The sequence below is a fragment of the Oncorhynchus masou genome, chromosome 2 (assembly GCF_036934945.1).
Source record: "Oncorhynchus masou masou isolate Uvic2021 chromosome 2, UVic_Omas_1.1, whole genome shotgun sequence".
NCBI lineage: Eukaryota > Metazoa > Chordata > Actinopteri > Salmoniformes > Salmonidae > Oncorhynchus > Oncorhynchus masou.
Window position 1 is genome coordinate 23,833,790 of NC_088213.1, and position 19,033 is coordinate 23,852,822.

General features: G+C 44.6%; 1 protein-coding gene across 1 annotated transcript in view; it reads left to right on the forward strand.

Annotated features, from left to right (window-relative positions):
• Positions 1 to 19,033, forward strand: part of LOC135557182 (chromodomain-helicase-DNA-binding protein 9-like) — a 128,953-nt gene that overhangs the window by 52,614 nt on the left and 57,306 nt on the right.

The following is a 19,033-nucleotide window of genomic DNA, read 5'->3' on the forward strand; positions in this document are numbered from 1 at the left end:
AAAGGTCTGATTTGTGAAACTAGGCTAAACACAGAAGTAAAATTAGTCTTTCCACTATTGCTTCAATGCTGCTTTCATGAAGCTTGTTACGTCATACATTCCAGCCATTTTGAAATATCAAGGTAGGCCTAATTCATGTTGAGGAAAACACTCTTACCTTACACAGTACAAATCACTGAACCAAACGGACCAATGAACTAATGTAATCTGATTATGAATGGAAGGAATAGCTCCTTACTCTAAGGAGATGGATGGTAGGGAGGGGGTGGAGGGTAGGATGGTAAGGAGGGGGTGGAGGGTGGGTAGGTTGGTGTGGAGGGGAGGATGGTAGGGAGGAGATGGAGGGTAGGATGGTAGGGAAGGGGTGGAGGATGGTAGGGAGATGATGGAGGGTAGGGAGGGGATAGATGCTCGGATGGTAGGGAGGGGATGGAGGGAAGGGAGGAGATGGAGAGTAGGGAGGAGATGGAGGGTAAGGAGGGTAAGGAGGATATGGAGGGTAGGGAGGAGATGCAGGGTAGGGAGGCGATGGAGGGGAAAGTAAGAGCGTCATCTCTTACATACCTTAGCCTAAATTCATTACAGTTAAGTGTTTTGGCCTGTACATAATGTTGCTAAATAAAAAACATGCTTAGACCTGTCCCGCATCTAAAGAATGAACTTCCTTCAGTGCAGGTTGGTCCATCCCAGAGTTCCTCAGTCTCCTCTCTGACTTGTAGGACTGTGCTCGTGATCCTATGAGACAGTCCCAAAGCCTTCCTCCCCAGGTGTCTGATTTACAGTAGTGTCTGTGGAGATCTGTCCAGAGCAGGGAGAGCAGAGAGGCTGACACCCCAGTGCCAGGCCATACACTAGAAAACCAGGCATGGACTCTGTCCGCTATAGGGAGGGATGGTCACTGTAGGGATGTTGTCTCAATGCAGAGGAGAGAAGAGGATGTTTTACTATGACCGACCCCTCTCGCAAAGCTTTTGCCTTGGTTTATATGTGTGTGTGTGTGTGTTGAAGACTGTTGTTCTACAGTGTGTCTATATGAAAGGATGTTTTCGTTGCTTTGAGTGGGTTGGCACAGTAGCATAGCATGTGCTTTCATGTTTGTGTCCTCTGTTCTGTTGTTGTTGCTACGTACCTGTAGGCCTATATGTTATGTGGCGAGTTTATGTTTGTGCTTTCTGTTGTCGCTGTGTGCCAATGTGGCTAGTGTACATGTGTGTGCCTGTGCAGTGTGTGTGTGTGAGGTGCGGTGCAGTAAAGTGTGAGGGATATTCCTCGTGCAGGGTAATGAAGACAGCAGGAGTACATGGTGCTCTGGGGAGGTTTCATGCAAACAGAGGAACCACAGTGTGTGTGTGTGTGTGTGTGTGAGGTGCGTTGCAGTACAGTGTGAGGGATCATCCTCGTGCAGGGTAATGAAGACAGCAGGAGTACATGGTGCTCTGGGGAGGTTTCATGCAGACAGAGAAACCACAGTGTGTGTGTGTGAGGTGCGGTGCAGTACAGTGTGAGGGATCATCCTCGTGCAGGGTAATGAAGACAGCAGGAGTACATGGTGCTCTGGGGAGGTTTCATGCAAACAGAGGAACCACAGTGTGTGTGTGTGAGGTGCGGTGCAGTACAGTGTGAGGGATCATCCTCGTGCAGGGTAATGAAGACAGCAGGTGTACATGGTGCTCTGGGGAGGTTTCATGCAGACAGAGAAACCACAGTGTGTGTGTGTGAGGTGCGTTGCAGTGCAGTGTGAGGGATCATCCTCGTGCAGGGTAATGAAGACATCAGGAGTACATGGTGCTCTGGGGAGGTTTCATGCAGACAGAGAAACCACAGTGTGTGTGTGTGAGGTGCGTTGCAGTACAGTGTGAGGGATCATCCTCGTGCAGGGTAATGAAGACATCAGGAGTACATGGTGCTCTGGGAGGTTTCATGCAGACAGAGAAACCACAGTGTGTGTGTGTGAGGTGCGGTGCAGTACAGTGTGAGGGATCATCCTCGTGCAGGGTAATGAAGACAGCAGGAGTACATGGTGCTCCGGGGAGGTTTCATGCAGACAGAGGAACCACAGTGTGTGTGTGTGAGGTGCTGTGCAGTACAGTGTGAGGGATCATCCTCGTGCAGGGTAATGAAGACAGCAGGAGTACATGGTGCTCTGGGGAGGTTTCATGCAGACAGAGGAACCACAGTGTGTGTGTTCTGCCCTCCCATGGTCTTCTCATGTAATATTAACGCTCAGCCTTCTCCCTGTCAGCACCCGCACCGCTGCAGAGGCACTTACCTTCCACAACTGTGCCTCTGCTATGTGGGTGTGTGTGTGCTCGTAATTATTTCTAGGTGTGTTCTTGAATGTGTGTGTTTATATGGTAGTTATACAGTATAATATAAGGGTGTATGTATGTGATTGTGTGGGACCGTGTGTGTGTGTGAGTATAATACACAACGTAAGCAAGTGTTTGTGTGTGTGTGTGTGTGCCTGTGTGTGTCTGTGTCTGTGTGTGTGTGTGCCTGTGTGTGTCTGTGTCTGTGTGCATGCATATGTGCCTGCATGTTTCTCTGCCATGTGACCAGCATGCTTGTCTGAGTGGGGGGTTGGGACTGAGCTAATAGTATTATCACGCTGGATGTAGGAGCCTGCAGGGGGGAGTAGCCTGTGTCTGTAAGACCATCCCAGCACAATGATTGTTAAGGTGTCAGCATGCTTCAGCTCGGCTGGCTTCTAGCTGAACTTGGCTAGCTGAACAGAACGAGTGTGCTCACATACTCCCTTAAAAGACCTTCGGTTGAAAAACAAGAAAAAACGCAATAGTACTGTTTGTCCATTTTGAGATGCCGTAGCCAGTATTCACTTTGAAAATGGTCAGAATTAATCTAAGATAACTCAAGACATCTGTTATTCATTTCAAAATTTTTGCAGAGGAGATAGATCGTAGTCACACAGTCTAACTAAGATGTTTGGTGCAGTATTTCTCCAGTAATTGTTTTGACATGTAAATGAGTTGTCTCGTTGAATGACAACAAACACTTCATTAAAGAGTCTACTGTTGACCAATCACCGATGAAGGGGCATAGACTCTGGCTACCGACTTCAGCTTGCCTCGAGAAAAAATGTAACGTGCACAAACAGCCGAAAAAACACTTGCCCAAGACCAAAACAAACAAAAAACGTCACAAAATGTTGTCATAATATATGCACAAACTGTTCAGAACTGTTTCGGATGGGAAGCATGCGGACGCCTTTAGACAATGGGTATGGGACCAGAGGACAAGGGGAGGGAGGAGTATGGGACCAGAGGACAAGGGGAGGGAGGGGTATGGGACCAGAGGACAAGGGGAGGGAGGGGTATGGGACCAGAGGACAAGGGGAGGGAGGGGTATGGGACCAGAGGACAAGGGGAGGGAGGGGTATGGGACCAGAGGACAAGGGGAGGGAGGGAGAGGACAAGGGGAGGGAGGGGTATGGGACCAGAGGACAAGGGAGGACCAGAGGACAAGGGGTATGGGACCAGTATGGGACCAGAGGACAAGGGGAGGGAGGGGTATGGGACCAGAGGACAAGGGGAGGGGACAAGGTGAGGGGGGGTATGGGACCAGAGGACAGGGTGAGGGGAGGGGGGTATGGGACCAGAGGACAAGGGGAGGGAGGGGTATGGGACCAGAGGACAGGGTGAGGGAGGGGTATGGGACCAGAGGACAAGGTGAGGGAGGGGTATGGGACCAGAGGACAAGGTGAGGGAGGGGTATGGGACCAGAGGACAAGGTGAGGGAGGGGTATGGGACCAGAGGACAGGGTGAGGGAGGGGTATGGGACCAGAGGACAAGGTGAGAGGAGGGGTATGGAGGGGGGTATGGGACCAGAGGACAAGGTGAGGCAGGGGTATGGGACCAGAGGACAAGGTGAAGGATGGGTATGGGACCAGAGAACAGGATGACCAGAGGAGGGGAGGGAGGGGGTATGGGACCAGAGGACAAGGTGAGGGAGGGGTATGGGACCAGAGGACAGGGTGAGGGAGGGGTATGGACCAAAGGACAAGGTGAAGGAGGGGTATGGGACCAGAGGACAAGGTGAAGGAGGGGTATGGGACCAGAGGACAAGGTGAATGAGGGGTATGGGATCAGAGGACAAGGTGAGGGAGGGGTATGGGACCAGAGGTCAGTAAAACGGGGGGGGGGGGGGTAGGGAGGGGATGGAGGGTAGGGAGGGGATGGAGGGTAGAAGGGTAGGGAGGGGAGGGAGGGGATGTAGGGTAGAAGGGTAGGGAGGGGAGAGAAGGTAGGGAGGGGAGTGAGGGTAGGGAGGGGAGTGAGGGTAGGGAGGGGAGTGAGGGGATGTAGAGTAGAAGGGTAGGGAGGGGAGTGAGGGTAGGGAGGGGGGAGGGGATGTAGGGTAGAAGGGAAGGGAGGGGAGTGAGGGTAGGGAGGGGAGTGAGGGTAGGGAGGGGAGTGAGGGGAGGGATGGAAGGGATGGAGGGGAAAGCCTCAAATCAAATGATCCTGAGGCGGTTACAGCTAGAAGTCAGGGTTGGCTGATTACACACTGCTTTCTGAAATTGCATAGTGTTTTTATAGCTACCTACCTGGTGAAAAACAAGCTCATCAGGAGATGAAACCATTATTGTAAAGCACCTTCCTCTTTATTCCTATTCTCCTCTCCTCCTCCCTCCCTCTCTCCCTAGTACATTTTCCTAAATATTCCTCCCCAGATATGGTATCTTCCTAACATACTGGGGGCTGTTAGCAGAAAGCTTCCTCCGTGTGTGTGTGTGTGTGTGTGTGTGCGTGCGTACGTGCAGGGCAGCAGGCGTGATCTGAATGTGCTGATACTACACTGTTGTCTACTGTGAAACATCTAACAAAATGGTGCAAGCGAGATCAATTACAATATAAAATGGGGGTTTAGGGTAGGCCTATAGACTACAGTAGAGTCAGTGTAGAGAGGGTTGGGTTCATATCTCCATGCCTGCCTGCCACGCAGTATAGTCTTCTTATCTAATCCTCTTCACTCACACTCTGATTAGAAAATCCCAAAGCTGTTTTCTTAATTAAGTGTTTTTTGTAATCCTTTGTGTGTGTGTGTGGGGGGCATGTAAATGTTGTGTGTGTGTGTGTGTGTGTTTGCGGGTATGTGAGCATATGCCGGCATATGGGTGTGTGAATGCCTTTGCTTCTGTGTGTGCATACGTGTGTGTGTGTATTTTTTCAATAGGTTAGTGTGTGTGTGAGCTCATAAATCGACTGCATGCAGAAAGAAGCATAAATCCCTTGTGCAGATCTCTGCACTCAGCTGATATTTTCCATCACCAAGCTCTCTGTGTGTGTGTGTGTGTGTGTGTGTGGGGGGGCAGATTACACGGCCATTCATAAGGAGGGGGATTTTCTCACGGCGCCCAGGCAGCACAGAGCCAGCAGCAAAACTGTCACTGTAATCCCCTCAGGATAGGTTCCACTGTGTTGCTTACACACACACACACACACACACACACACACACACACACACACACACACACACACACACACACACACACACACACACACACACACACACACACACACACACACACACACACACACACACGCACGCACAACATACATTCTACACACTCCATCCGCTGCCGGATTCATTCATCTCAGTCCATCTACAAACATGTAGCCTTTTAGCTATACAGTTGTAATGTTATACCCTGAAAGGGGGGATATGAGAACTGATTCACACTGACACGTAGCATCAGTGACTGTTCAGTCAGTTCTAATGACCAATGACATAAAATCATCAAATCGTTACATACATCTTTTTCTCAACTCACATAGCGTTGACATTTGTATTCCTAGGCATTACTAATTAGTGATGCACCGACATTACATTTTTGGCCGATACCGATATTTTCCTTGCCAAAAAAACGATACCTATGTTTACAATTTTAGCGGCCTTTTAAGCATTCTAGTACAGTTAAATAGTTAACACACACGCATGGACGCAGAGGTCTAAGGCACTGCATCTCTGTGCAAGAGGCGTAACAGTCCCTGGTTCGAATCCAGGCTGTATCACATGGGAGTCCCATAGAGCGGCGCACAATTGGCCCAGCGTCGCCCGGGCCGTCATTGTAAGTAAGAATTTGTTATTAACTGACTTGCCTAGTTAAATAAAGGTTACACACACGAACACCACGCTGACCAAAAAATTATTTTGTTGGCATTCATGTATGTCCCCATTACCAGAAAAACATAATCAAAACCTATTCCTTTCACTTACTTGCTGTGCTGTTTCGTTGTTCATTTGTTCAGTGATTTCATTCTCAACCAGGGTTTCTATGGAACTCCATTTGGGTCTTTGCGTGTCAAAACAAAATTACACCAATCAGGACCTGAATATGACTGCCTGTCACATAATAATTTAACACGTTCATTCATTTTTTACGTAGTTATAACACATTGATTACACTATCACTCATATTTCACATGTCACATTGATTCATCAATACATATGCTATGATGTTGGTAAAGTTGTCTTGCACATCTACAGTGCTGGTCATAAAAAAAGCTAGCTAGCTCATGGATGCAAACACTGTTCTTCCCCCAAAACATAGCAAAACGACATAACCTGTTTCAGTAGCTATAGTTAGCTAGCTAACTATACAGCTAGGTGTCATCTAAAATAACCCTAATTTATAAGACCGTTCTTATTTGATTAATGGTGGTCGGACCCATCTATGTGAAGCTAGCCACAATAAGGATTAGCCACAATAGTGGACTTTGCGGTTAGCCTTCAAAATAAAAGTATGGCATAATTCTACTTTTGTAATCATTTGCATCACTGTCAATGAGTTTTATTTTGAAGGCAAACCGCAAATTCCACTATTGTACCTAATCCTTATTGTGGCTAACTATTTTTTTTCAAGAAATGAAGAAAAGTTCAATTTCAATAGGCGAACAACAACTGGCAACCTTTCTAATACTTACTCACAAGGATTCCTAAATCATTGCTAAGAATAATGAAAATGACTGCAGTTTCTACTGGTTGCAGTTTCTACAACAGGCTGGTTGTATTGGTGCTTGCTAGGTATCAAGCTAAAGCTAGCTACCCCAGGAGGTCCGGTCAAATAAATTATGCTTTATTACCAACGTGATTTTATTTATTTTATTTTACCTTTTTTTTAACCAGGCAAGTCAGTTAAGAACACATTCTTATTTTGAATGACGGCCTAGGAACAGTGGGTTAACTGCCTGTTCAGGGGCAGAACGACAGATTTGTACCTTGTCAGCTCGGGGATTTGAACATGCAACCTTTTGGTTACTAGTCCAACTCTCTAACCACTAGGCTACCCTGCCGCGATAATTGTAAACACATCGTTCGCGTCCGGTGTTTGCTTGTTTGCAGATTTTCTCTACAGCTTTGACAGTGCTACTGTATCTTTTTAAACACGCAAACACCATGGCGTTCCATGGTATGTCAGTCGTGAAGCTAATAGCAGTGACGCTATTACTGTGTAACTCCGGTAGGGCAACATCTGAAAAATAGCTCACTTGGTAGTGTGTACCGGTGCTCGACCAGTCAGCGAAAGTCAACATCACCCACAATAGAGAACGGTTGATTGTCAAGGCCAATGAATACCATTATCTTGGCTTTCATGGATTTAGCCTTTTGAGTTGTCTTTCTGAAACGTTCTTACTCTTTCAAATGATTGCTGGACTGGTTGATTGCTGGATCCACACAACAGACATTGTAGGCTAGGTTAGGAATATTGTGTTGAACGTGTAGTGCAACATTTCTACGTGGCATCATTACGTCCTGTACCTACGTTATATAGGTATGCACGGCAGCTTTAACATCAGTTTATAACATCGGTGTTAAACTAGACATCTGCCGATACAGATGTTGACATTTTTAGCTAATATCTACCGATTCCGATATGTATGATTCTGTAATAATATCAGTGATGTAGTGGTAAAAAAGGTGGGTAATGGGTAAACTATAAACTCCAGTGGGAAATGGAGATAAGACAAACAACCACTGATATCAACAAAAACGTATGACATTTTTAGAGTCTTGTTTTTTTTTAAGTTACTAACTTGTTTGATAAGATTAGTAAAAGGGATGTATGTTTCCCTTTCAGGATGATTCGATACGTATCTAGATACATGGGCTCGGATACAATACAGGAACAATCTGTTTTAGTTTAAAATGATTCAGTGGGATAAGGTTTGATAGAGCTGGATCTGTGTGTGTGTGTGTGTGTGTGTGTGTGTGTGTGTGTGTGTGTGTGTGTGTGTGTGTGTGTGTGTGTGTGTGTGTGTGTGTGTGTGTGTGTGTGTGTGTGTGTGTGTGTGTGTGTGTGTGTGTGTGTGTATGATGTATGTCTATAGTGTATACCAGGGGTACTCAACTCTTACCCTACAAAGTCCGGAGCCTGATGATTTTCTGTTCTACCTGATAATGAATTGCACACACTTGGTGTCCCAGGTCTAAATCAGTCCCTGTTTAGAAGGGAACAATTAAAAAATGCAGTGGAACTGGCGAGTTGTGAGTTGAGTTTGAGGGGTGTGTATGTAGGGACCTGATCTGAGCCATAATGGAGACTAGGCATCTACCGCCCCACTATCAGATTAGGAGAGAAATGTAGCCTATGTTTTTGTCCACCTTTTGGTTCTGAAATCACCATCACCCACTAATTCATTTGTCATTTATGCAGATGAAGTGTTTGAGCTAGTAATCAAGCAATATTTATCATTTACAAATTAGCAATGACATAGCCAATGAATATATAGCACAACTTTGGATTTCACCCCCATCTCAAAATCAAATGTTTTTGAACATTTTTAAGTTTTTAGTTTGCTTCTTTTCTCCTCCTACTTTGGCATGCAGTGCGCCTCGCAAATGTGATTCATTGTTATGAAATTAGCAACTTTATTCAGTATATTAAAAAATACCGTACACTGATTGTTTAAAGCAAAACTACCAAAACTATTGCTGATGGTGAACCTGAACAATCAAGATAAAATAAATTGTAAGCCAGTAGGAGTGTTGTGAGTGTTGTTTCCAGTAGCTTACTTTTATTCCAGTAAAACACCATTTTCAACAGTGCATAGATAGCAAATTACATAGGTTGCCACTCAACTAATAAAGACTAATATCACGCAAGACATTTTAGCATTTGAATGCTGAAGGTGCCGGGCAGATGTGCAAGAACAGAAACATGCCGCCTAACTCGCGTTTGTCAGCATTCAGGCTGGACACAGTGCGAAGTTTGACTAGGCTACTGATTTTCTCTAGGGTTGTTTGGAATGCAAAATGACTTGTAGTTCAATAACTGTCAACACAGTTACATGCTTAGTTCCACACTGAAGGAGACGACACATCAGTTGTAACAAAATATTAGGTGTTTTCTGAAGGTAGAAAGAAATTAGTATGAGCAAAAAATGTAAATGAATCGATGGTTCATAATGTTTCAATCAATTTTGTGACCGACGCTGTCGTATCTTAAACATTTGAATCAAGGACCGATGTGTATCGATGAACCGTTACACCCCTAATTAGTATAGACTTTCTTAAGGTACCCTACTTGAGGCCCAGACCCAAGTTTGGGAACCACCATACTAATCTCTCGCTCTGCTTGCTTCTTCTCTCTCTCTCTCTGTCTCATCTGCTTCCTCCTGCGTGCATTTCAGGCTGCCCCAGCTTCACCACTGAGTACCACATCACTGTCTGTCTAAGTAGCCTACTCTCTGTATAGCAAAGTTAATATGAGAACTTAGTAGCCTATTTGGGTAGGCTCCTTTTAACCATCGCTTCTTACTGCATTCTTCTAGCTGACTAAGTAACACAATCCAGAGCCCTTCAACGTTACTTCAATAGCAAGGCAAATCAGGGAGGAAAATCAGGGGGGAAATCCGTAGGATGCAGGGGAACAAACACACAAACCACTGTTCATGATTCTACTAATTATCAGAGGCAGGTGTGATTATAACTCATTCAGAGTAAAGAATATAAGCGTTCTGATCTTTGAGGTGATGGCAGCAGATGAATGGCACAACAATGGGCCTCGGGATCTCGTCATGGTATCTCTGTGCATTCAAATTGCCATCGAAAAATTGCAATTGTGCTTGTTGTCCTTAGCTTATGCCTGCCCATACCATAACCCCACTGCCACAATGACCACTCTGTTCAGAATGTTGACATGAACAAAACGCTCGCCCACACGACAACATACACAATGTCTGCCATCTGCCCAGTACAGTTGAAACCGGGATTCATCCTTGAAGAGCACTCTTCTCCATCGTGCCAGTGGCCATCTAAGGTGAGGATTTTCCCACTGAAGTCGGTTACGACGCCAAATGGAAGTCAGGTCAGACTCTGGTGAGGATGACAAGCACGCAGATTAACTTCCTTCAGATGCTTTCAGACTTTTTGTGCAGAAATTCTTAAGTTGTGCAAACTCAGTTTCATCAGCTGTCCAGGAGGCTGGTCTCAGACGATCCCGGCGGTAAAGAAGCTGGATGTGGAGGTCCTGGGATGGTGGGGTTAGTACTGACAAATTTTCTAAAACAATGTTGGTGGTGACTTATGGTAGAGAAATTAACATTAAATTCTCATGCAACACCTCTGGTGGACATTCCTGCTGTCGGCATGCCAATTGCACACTCCATCAAAACTTAAGACATCTGTGGCATTGTGTTGTGTGACAAAACTGCACATTTTGGATTAATTATCTTGGCAAAGGAGAAATTCTCACGAACAGGGATGTAAACATTTGAGAGAAAAAGCTTTTTGTGCGTATGGAACCGTTCTTGGATCTTTTATTTCATCTCATGAAACATGGGACCAACACTTTACATGTTGTGGACCTCTGTGTCTTGTTATGTAGGTACGGCCCTGGCTACAGTGAACTTGGGGGTAACACTGGCACCTTGTGTAGGCTGGTCTGTCCCAAGTTCTCATTCCTCACGGGGGACCCTGGAACACGTCAGTGTGCCCTCAGCCTACAAAATGCTGTCACACTGTTCTCCCTCCAAACACACAGAATGGTGGGTTGTGTGCCAACTAGGACAGGGCAGTGCTGGGGGGCTGAGCATGGAGAGGAGAATGCTGGGTTATTAGACACCAGGCAGGATGAGGATCTGCTCATGGGAGCCAAACGGGGCCACTGCCAGAACTAGAAGTACAGCTCTCTGGGAATCACTGTAACAATCCATCAAACTATCTAGCCTGTCTGCTGGAATGAAGGCCAAACTCACCTACCGCGCAGGGGACAGCTGGACTTGAGAGGAGAAGGACATGTAGAGAGAAAGAAGATGAGAGATGGCACCGCTGTAGTTAAGTATTGGGTGCCTGATTGGTGCCTGTGTGGTTTCAGTAATAGTGCTATTGTTCTGTTATTTACTCTATGTGCGTGTGTTGGTGCGTCCCTGTGTATGTATCAACTGTAATACCTATGAAACGTCTGGAGTGGTGGTATTAGTAGTAAACTGTGGGTGGGAATGTATAAAGCCAGTCTGTGGTCTTGGTTGGGTTCTGAGGCTGTAAAGCCTGTGTGATGTGGGATGAGTTCCACGTGTGTGTCTGCGTCACACCTCCTCCTCCATTCTTCCTCGCCCTCCCATCATACTCTCTGTCTTCCTCTCTGAGGTCTTACTAAATCTCCATATACATTCCAACAACACTGACGCACATCACAGCTGCCAACCCATTGGATGCTTCCTCCCTCTCTCAAATCAATGATTTCACAGTAAAATTAACTGAAGAAGTGTCACTAATTGGTGGTTTTGATGGGGGGGGTTGCTATAGTCCAGTATGCCATTGACAGTCAGCAGCATGGTTTGATAGCCTTGTAATGGCCTCATTATATTAAGATAAAGCAAGTGCGTCTTGCTATAAATAGGTTAGCTCACAACGTCACGAAAACCATGTGCATGCTTCATTGGGGCAGAAGGCTGTGAGTTGTGTTTCTGGATGGCCAGATACTTAGCAACAATGACAAGAAACTGCCATCGCAGGTGAATCGTTTCAGCTAGTTTTATCTTGTTCTTGATACCATGTCTTGTTTAGACTGATTTTACGTCACTGCTAATATGGCTAACAGTAGCTAGCTAACAAACATCTATAACAATGTATTTGAGAGACAACAAGTGTTCTTTGTGCAATGTTTTCAATAAAAATTGGAAATTAAATAGTTACGTGTTGTCAACAATCTAAGCCAACCCTGTCTGTTTTGCCCCAGTTGCGCACGTGTTGGTTTTGTTGCTAAACAACCAACACGTCTATAGGAGAGAATATAGTATGGCCTACTGTCTGATGATAGGAGATGAAATTGCTGTATTTCTCTCTTTCAGTATTTCAGTCCTGCCTGTGTGGGAGAACATTCTCTTGTCCATATTTCCTTGATATTAGAGCGGTCTTGCCGTTTCTCATTCTCCTCAGCTGCTCATTGCGTCGCAGAGTAGAGTGTTCGCTCCGTTGCCACTCACAGGAAGTGATGTCACATCCACCGCCCACGCTGCCAACTATACTCCCTGGGGCACGTTGCCAGGCAACCGCAAAGTGTCATTGTGGATAGGATTATGGTAGTGTAATATCATCCGGAGGAGTAAAGTGAGAAAGATAGCTTTAGTCCCCACAACAACACAACATGTTCAAGGAGACCATGAAAGCTCTATTATTGACAGATAGTGGGAGAAACGCTCAGCCTCCTACAGACCACAGTGTGTATGTGTGTGTACACATAAATGCATGGTTATTTGTATAAATAACTGTGGTTGTGTGTGTATGTTTTATGCCTTCTCTCTAGCACCCTCTCTCTCCCTTTGGCTCCATCTAAACCACCACAGCCAATATCAGTCCTGATTTAGTGGGAAATGTCCAGGTGGGATAGTGTATCCTAGACCTAGCCTCGCGTGTGGCCGAGGACCAGTGTGTGAGGAAGAGACCAGCTTAGTGTGACTGAGACAGGCTAGGCTGTGGTATTAGCTGTAAGCACTAGGCAGGATGAATGCCTGGCTGGTTGAATGACTGGCTGGATGACTGACTGGCTGGCTGGTTTTCCTGGCTCCACTGTACTGTATTGGAGCATAAGCCCAGAGGGAGTCTTCTATCGCTTAACTAGAGACAGGCTAGCACAGTGAAGCATTTCTTCTTCTTTTGGCTCTATACTCCAAAAGTTTGGATTTGAACTCGAACAATGACAACACGTTTGAAGTGCAGACTGTCAGCTTTAATTTGAGGGTATTTTCATCCATATCAGGTGAAACATTTAGAAATTACAGCACTTTTTGTACATAGTACCCCCATTTTAGGTGACTAAAAGTATTGAGACAAATTCACTCATACAGTATGTACTGAAGTGAGAAAGTTAGATGCACAAATATCATACTCCCAAGACATGCGAACCTCTCACCATTATAATAACAGGGGAGGTTAGCATTTTATTGGGAGGTATGATATTTGTATATCTGTAACTTTCCCACTCATCATTACAATTAATTCAGGATTATCCATAATCATGGTAGCATCCACATTAATTTTGAAGTGTTTAGAAACATTCTATTCTTAATTACAATTAAAGTGACTCCAAAGTGACACAATACATTATTTACCATTAATTTCTATTGGGCACAAAAGAATCAGAAGCTCAACCAAAACAAACACAAATGCATCCAACAAGTTTCTAGAGTCACAAGCTTGATGTAGTTATTGCGTGTTATGAATATGGGAACAAATACTTAAATTTAATACACATACTTGTAGTCCCTTAAAATGGGGGGGACTATGTACAAAAATGCTGTCATTTCAAACTGTTTGCCCAATATGGATGAAAATACCTTAAAATGAAAGCTGACAGTCTGCACTTTAACCTCATAGTCATTGTTTGATTACAAATTCAAACTGTTGCAGTATAGAGCCAAAATAAAAAACAAAATTCTTCCCTGTCCCAATCATTACGGAGGGCACTGTAGTTAGCTATGTGTGCGTGTGTATGTGTGAGTACTTCTTTCAGAGTAGTTGGTGTTGTGTGAGAAGGAATCTACTTACTGCGTGTCTGCTCGTGTGAGCGTTGCCGTGTTTTGGAGAGTATCAGACAGAGCTAGAGAGCTTCTGTTCCTGTTGCTGTGTGAGAGAGTACAGGGGGAGGAGAGGGGTGGAGGAAGACAAGGTGAGAGATAATGTGCATGACAGAGGGAATGAGGGAGGAATGATCTGGAGCACACACAGAGAGAAGACAGGAGTACGGCCCCGGGAGGGAGGGAGCTGTTGTATTATCTCTGTGTGTCTGATCTCAGGTTATGTAGGGCGTTTAGAGCACTTACAACAGACATTGAGTACAGACATAGGCCTGTACAATACTGACATATACAGACATATATATGGTCCATGTCTAGGCTGAGGACTTCACAGTAGAGGTCTTCCCGGATCCACCTGTACCCAAATACCTGAGACCCAATCCGGGACCCCAAGCTAAACGTGCCACTCTTTTAACGAGAGTGGCACGTGTAGCTTGCTGTTGTTTTTGGCCAATCATAAGTCATCAAAGCGGCAATAGGCTACAGCCATAGAGCCTCCGTGTTAGGAGATATTGAGTCAATGGAAGATGGAATTCAAATTCTGTAATTAAAAATGAAAGGAGAATGATAGGCGACAACGACCAAGAGCCAACAGCTAAGCTGCTACTTTATATTCTGAATGGAGTTGTTGTTTAACTGTGCAGGATGAGAAAGCACATGCATTCTCAATTAGCCTAGCAGTTTGATGCAGTCAAGACAGGCTACATAATCATATTGGATGATAAATAACCTATCTATGGCAGCTATTAGTCTACTATAGCGCGACTCTGCTTGGTTGGTTGCTGTCTCTTCCTCCCACCTCCCTGTTCCCGTGTCACTCGCTCACACTCTCAGTAGCCTACACACACAGCACAGCCCCTACCCGAGCTTCACCTATGTTTACCTCCACTCCCTCACACTTTATCAGCTCCAGGTAATTAATAAAGTAGCTTAAAAATATACTTTTCTGCTGCTTCCTTCACTCGGATCGGACGACCAGGTCTATATGGAACGGGTCTAGTTGTCCGTGGGTCCTTTCGGAAGGGGTCTCTATATAATTTTGTATTTTATTTATGCATATCGGGTCCAGATGGGAAAGCCCCAGGTCCATTTCGAATGGGTCAATGTTTTTGGACCCGTGAAGGACTCTATTTCACAGTTCAATGAGATGGATGTGCCACTGTGTTTTCCTTTTTTGTAGTTAGGTAACGAAGTTCGGACGAGGGAAGAGACACAGGAGTATTAGCATGGACTTATACAGTGCATTCGGAAAGTATTCAGACCCCTTGACTTTTTCCATATTGTGTTATTTTGTTAAAGCCTTATTCTAAAATTGATTAAATATTTTTTCCCTCATCAATCAACACACAAGACCCCCATGGGGTGGCAGGGTAGCCTAGTGGTTAGAGTGTTGGACTAGTAACTGGAAGGTTGCAAGTTCAAATCCCCAAGCTGATAAGGTACAAATCTGTTTTTCTGCCCCTGAACAGGCAGTTAACCCACTGTTCCTACCACATTTACATAAGTATTCAGACCCTTTACTCAGTACTTTGTTGAAGCATCTTTGGCAGCGATTACAGCATTGAGTCTTCTTGGGTATGACGCTACAAGCTTGGCACACCTGTATTTGGGGAGTTTCTCCCATTCCTCTCTGCAGATCATCTTATGCTCTGTCAGGTTGGATGGGGAGCATTGCTGCACAGCTATTTTCAGGTCTCTCCAGAGATGTTCGATCAGGTTCAAGTCCCGGCTCTGGCTGGGCCACTCAAGGACATTCAGAGACTTGTCCCGAAGCCACTCCTGTGTTGTCTTGGCTGTGTGCTTAGGGTTGTTGTCCTGTTGGAAAGTGAACCTTTGCCCCAGTCCAAGGTCCTGAGTGCTCTGGAGCAGGTTTTCATCAAGGATCTCTCTGTACCTTGCTCTGTTCATCTTTTTCAGCGGCAGGGACTGGGAGACCAGTCAAGATCGATGCAAACATCCCCACAGCATGATGCTGCCATCACTATGCTTCACTGTAGGGATGTTGCCAGGTTTCCTCCAGACGTGACGCTTGGCATTCAGGCCAAAGAGTTCAATCTTGGTTTCATCAGACCAGAGATTCTTGTTTCTCATGGCCTGATAGATTTAAGTGCCTTTTGGCAAAATCCAAGCGGGCTGTCATGTGCCTTTTACTGAGGCATGGGTTCCGTCTGGCCACTCTATCATAAAGGCCTGATTGGTGGAGTGCTGTGGAGATGGTTGTTCTTCTGGAAGGTTCTCCGATCTCCACAGAGGAGGTCTAGAGCTCTTTCAGAGTGACCATTGAGTTCTTGGTCACCTCCCTGACCAATGCCCTTCTCTCCCGATTGCTTAGTTTGTCCGTGCAGCCAGCTCTAGGAAGAGTTTTGGTGGTTCCAAACTTTTTCCGTTTAAGAATGATGGAGGCCACTGTGTTCTTGCGGATCTTCAATGCTGTAGAAATGTTTTGGTACCCTTCCCCAGATCTGTGCCTCGACACAATCCTGTCTCGGAGCTCATGGCTTGGTTTTTGCTCTGACATGCACTGTCAACTGTCAACTGTGGACCTTATATAGACAGGTGTGTGCCTTTCCAAATCATGTCCAATCAATTTAATTTACTACAGGTGGACTCCAATCAAGTTATAGAAACATCTCAAGGATGATCAATGGAAACAGGATGCACCTGAGCTCAATTTCGAGTCTCATGACAAAGGGTCTGAATACTTATGTAAAAAAGCTATTTCTGTTTTTTGTTTTTTATACATGTGCAAAAAAAAATGTAAAAGCTGGTTTTGCTTTGTCATTAATGGGTATTTTGTGTAGATTGCTAAGAGAAAAAATATTGAATCTATTTTAGAATAAGACTGTAACACGTAACAAAATGTGAATGCAGTAACGAAGTCAATAGAACGCAGACCCTTCCATTGACCAGATTGGCGCACATTCAGCAAATTGGATCTAGCAAAGTGGATATTCCTCAAATCTGTCATGAGTTATGTATTGTATCAGGCCCACAATGCACTTACTTATGTCTGATTTTTATATATTTGGCTTTGTTCGCTGAATAACATTTATAAGTTGTCCGGCCTAAAAGAAGTAACTGTTAAACGCTAACTCCTGCTCGTATAAGCTGGTTAGCATAGCTGGTGCATACAGAAATCAATGGTGGTAGTCAAAGTAGTTTTTAACTGTAATGAAGTTGATTGGTGATGATGACATGAACATATATTGGGGTTGACATCCATACAGCATGATACTCTGATTTCCACCTCAGCATAGTGTGAAATACACATATGAACAATATCCTAAAAGTATTCTAATTTTGCTGGGATTCAGTGAGCAGACTCGGGATCTTTCCCCCACTCTATTCCATGGCAGTTGAGTTCAATTGAACTCTTTATCGCATCTACAGTATTAGCCTGTTAGATCCAGCCACGCTAGTCTCTATCTGCCTGCATGGGGATTTGGAGTCTGGACTGGCTCTTTGTGTAGGTTGAATCATATCCATGTTTATGTGTTTTCTGAGCCATAGAGGGAGGGGGGAGAGTGGAGAGGGATGGAGGGATTGGAAGAGAGAGCGATGGAGGAGAGACAAGATAGAGAGAAAGGTAGGTGGCAGGAGGCGGAGACTGAAAGGGGGGAGAAAGAGAGCGAGACCAGAGAGGAAGAAGTGAGGGGGATAACTGGGCCTAAAATCAGTCTTCTCCAGCAGGTGGCGGTAAAAAAAAGTAATTATCGCTCACCAAGCGAGGTGTTTTTGTATGGAGTGTCGAATTTAGTTAACAAAAAATGTAATGGCTTATTTTACGGGCAGTCATTGTAAATAAGAATTTGTTCTTAACTGACTTGCCTAGTTAAATAAAGAAAATGTGTTAGATGTGGCTTATTTGATCTGATAGAAGTTTGGTAATGCTTTTACCAGTCTAATGATATTAGGAGGACATGTGACATCCCGGCATCTTTGAGAAAAAAACACTATTGGAGTTTTGCCTGTTGTTCACACGCATATCTGCCCTCTCATTGGCTAGAATGGTCCCACCTGATCTTGCCTCCTCCCGACTGCCTTCCATTTCTGAAGTCATTTATTTTCATTGTTAGATCGACCACTTGAGTATCTGGTCAATATAATGGATCATCTGTGGCAAGACAGAGAGCTAGAGACGGAGAAGGGAGGAGGCTCAGTCACTATCTATATCTCTCTGTTTTGATCCAATAAACATGTTGATAAGAACACAGCAGGCTGGGGCAGGCAGGCAGGCACAAGAGAGAGAGACTGTATCTGTGTCTCTCTCTCAAACTGTACATAGCAGAGATCTATTGTATCAGTCTCCTGGTTCATATGTTCCCTGTCTGCAGACACACACACACACACACACACACACACATACACTACATATTTTCTCCCTGAAAAATATCTCTTCATTCTGCACATTATGAGATATTGAGTCACCACAGTCATGGACATATTAGAAGCTGATTCTCACACAATAACCAAGAGGGACATTATATTATTATATTATTGAATAAAAAAAAAAGTGATAATCCCTTATTGAGGTCATTAGGTCATTCAGTATGCTAAAGTATTTATTTAAAATATGTGCTAATATTGTAGCTAATACTGTACTGCATGGTTACTTCCCATGAAAATGTATGTTTTGAAGTGCTATAACTTAAATGTACTGCAGCCTTCTTGAATCAGTCACTATTTGTATCTAGGTTATGAAAGTGCATTTAATAAGGCATTAAGCAACCATGGAAACAATTAAATCATTCATTGTAAGTGAGGAAAATAAACAGAGCTGGACTGGTAATAACAGTGAAACAAAATAACTATTCTTACTTAATTATAATTCTTTGTGTAATAATTCCTTTTTGAGTTTAAAAGATGCAGTGAGGAACACGGCATGTACTGCACCGCACCACACGGCAGCACACACTCCTGAGGTCATTTATTTAGCACAGCAAGGACAAGCTTTATATTATCGTTCATCAATTATTCAGAGACAGTTTCCATGAAA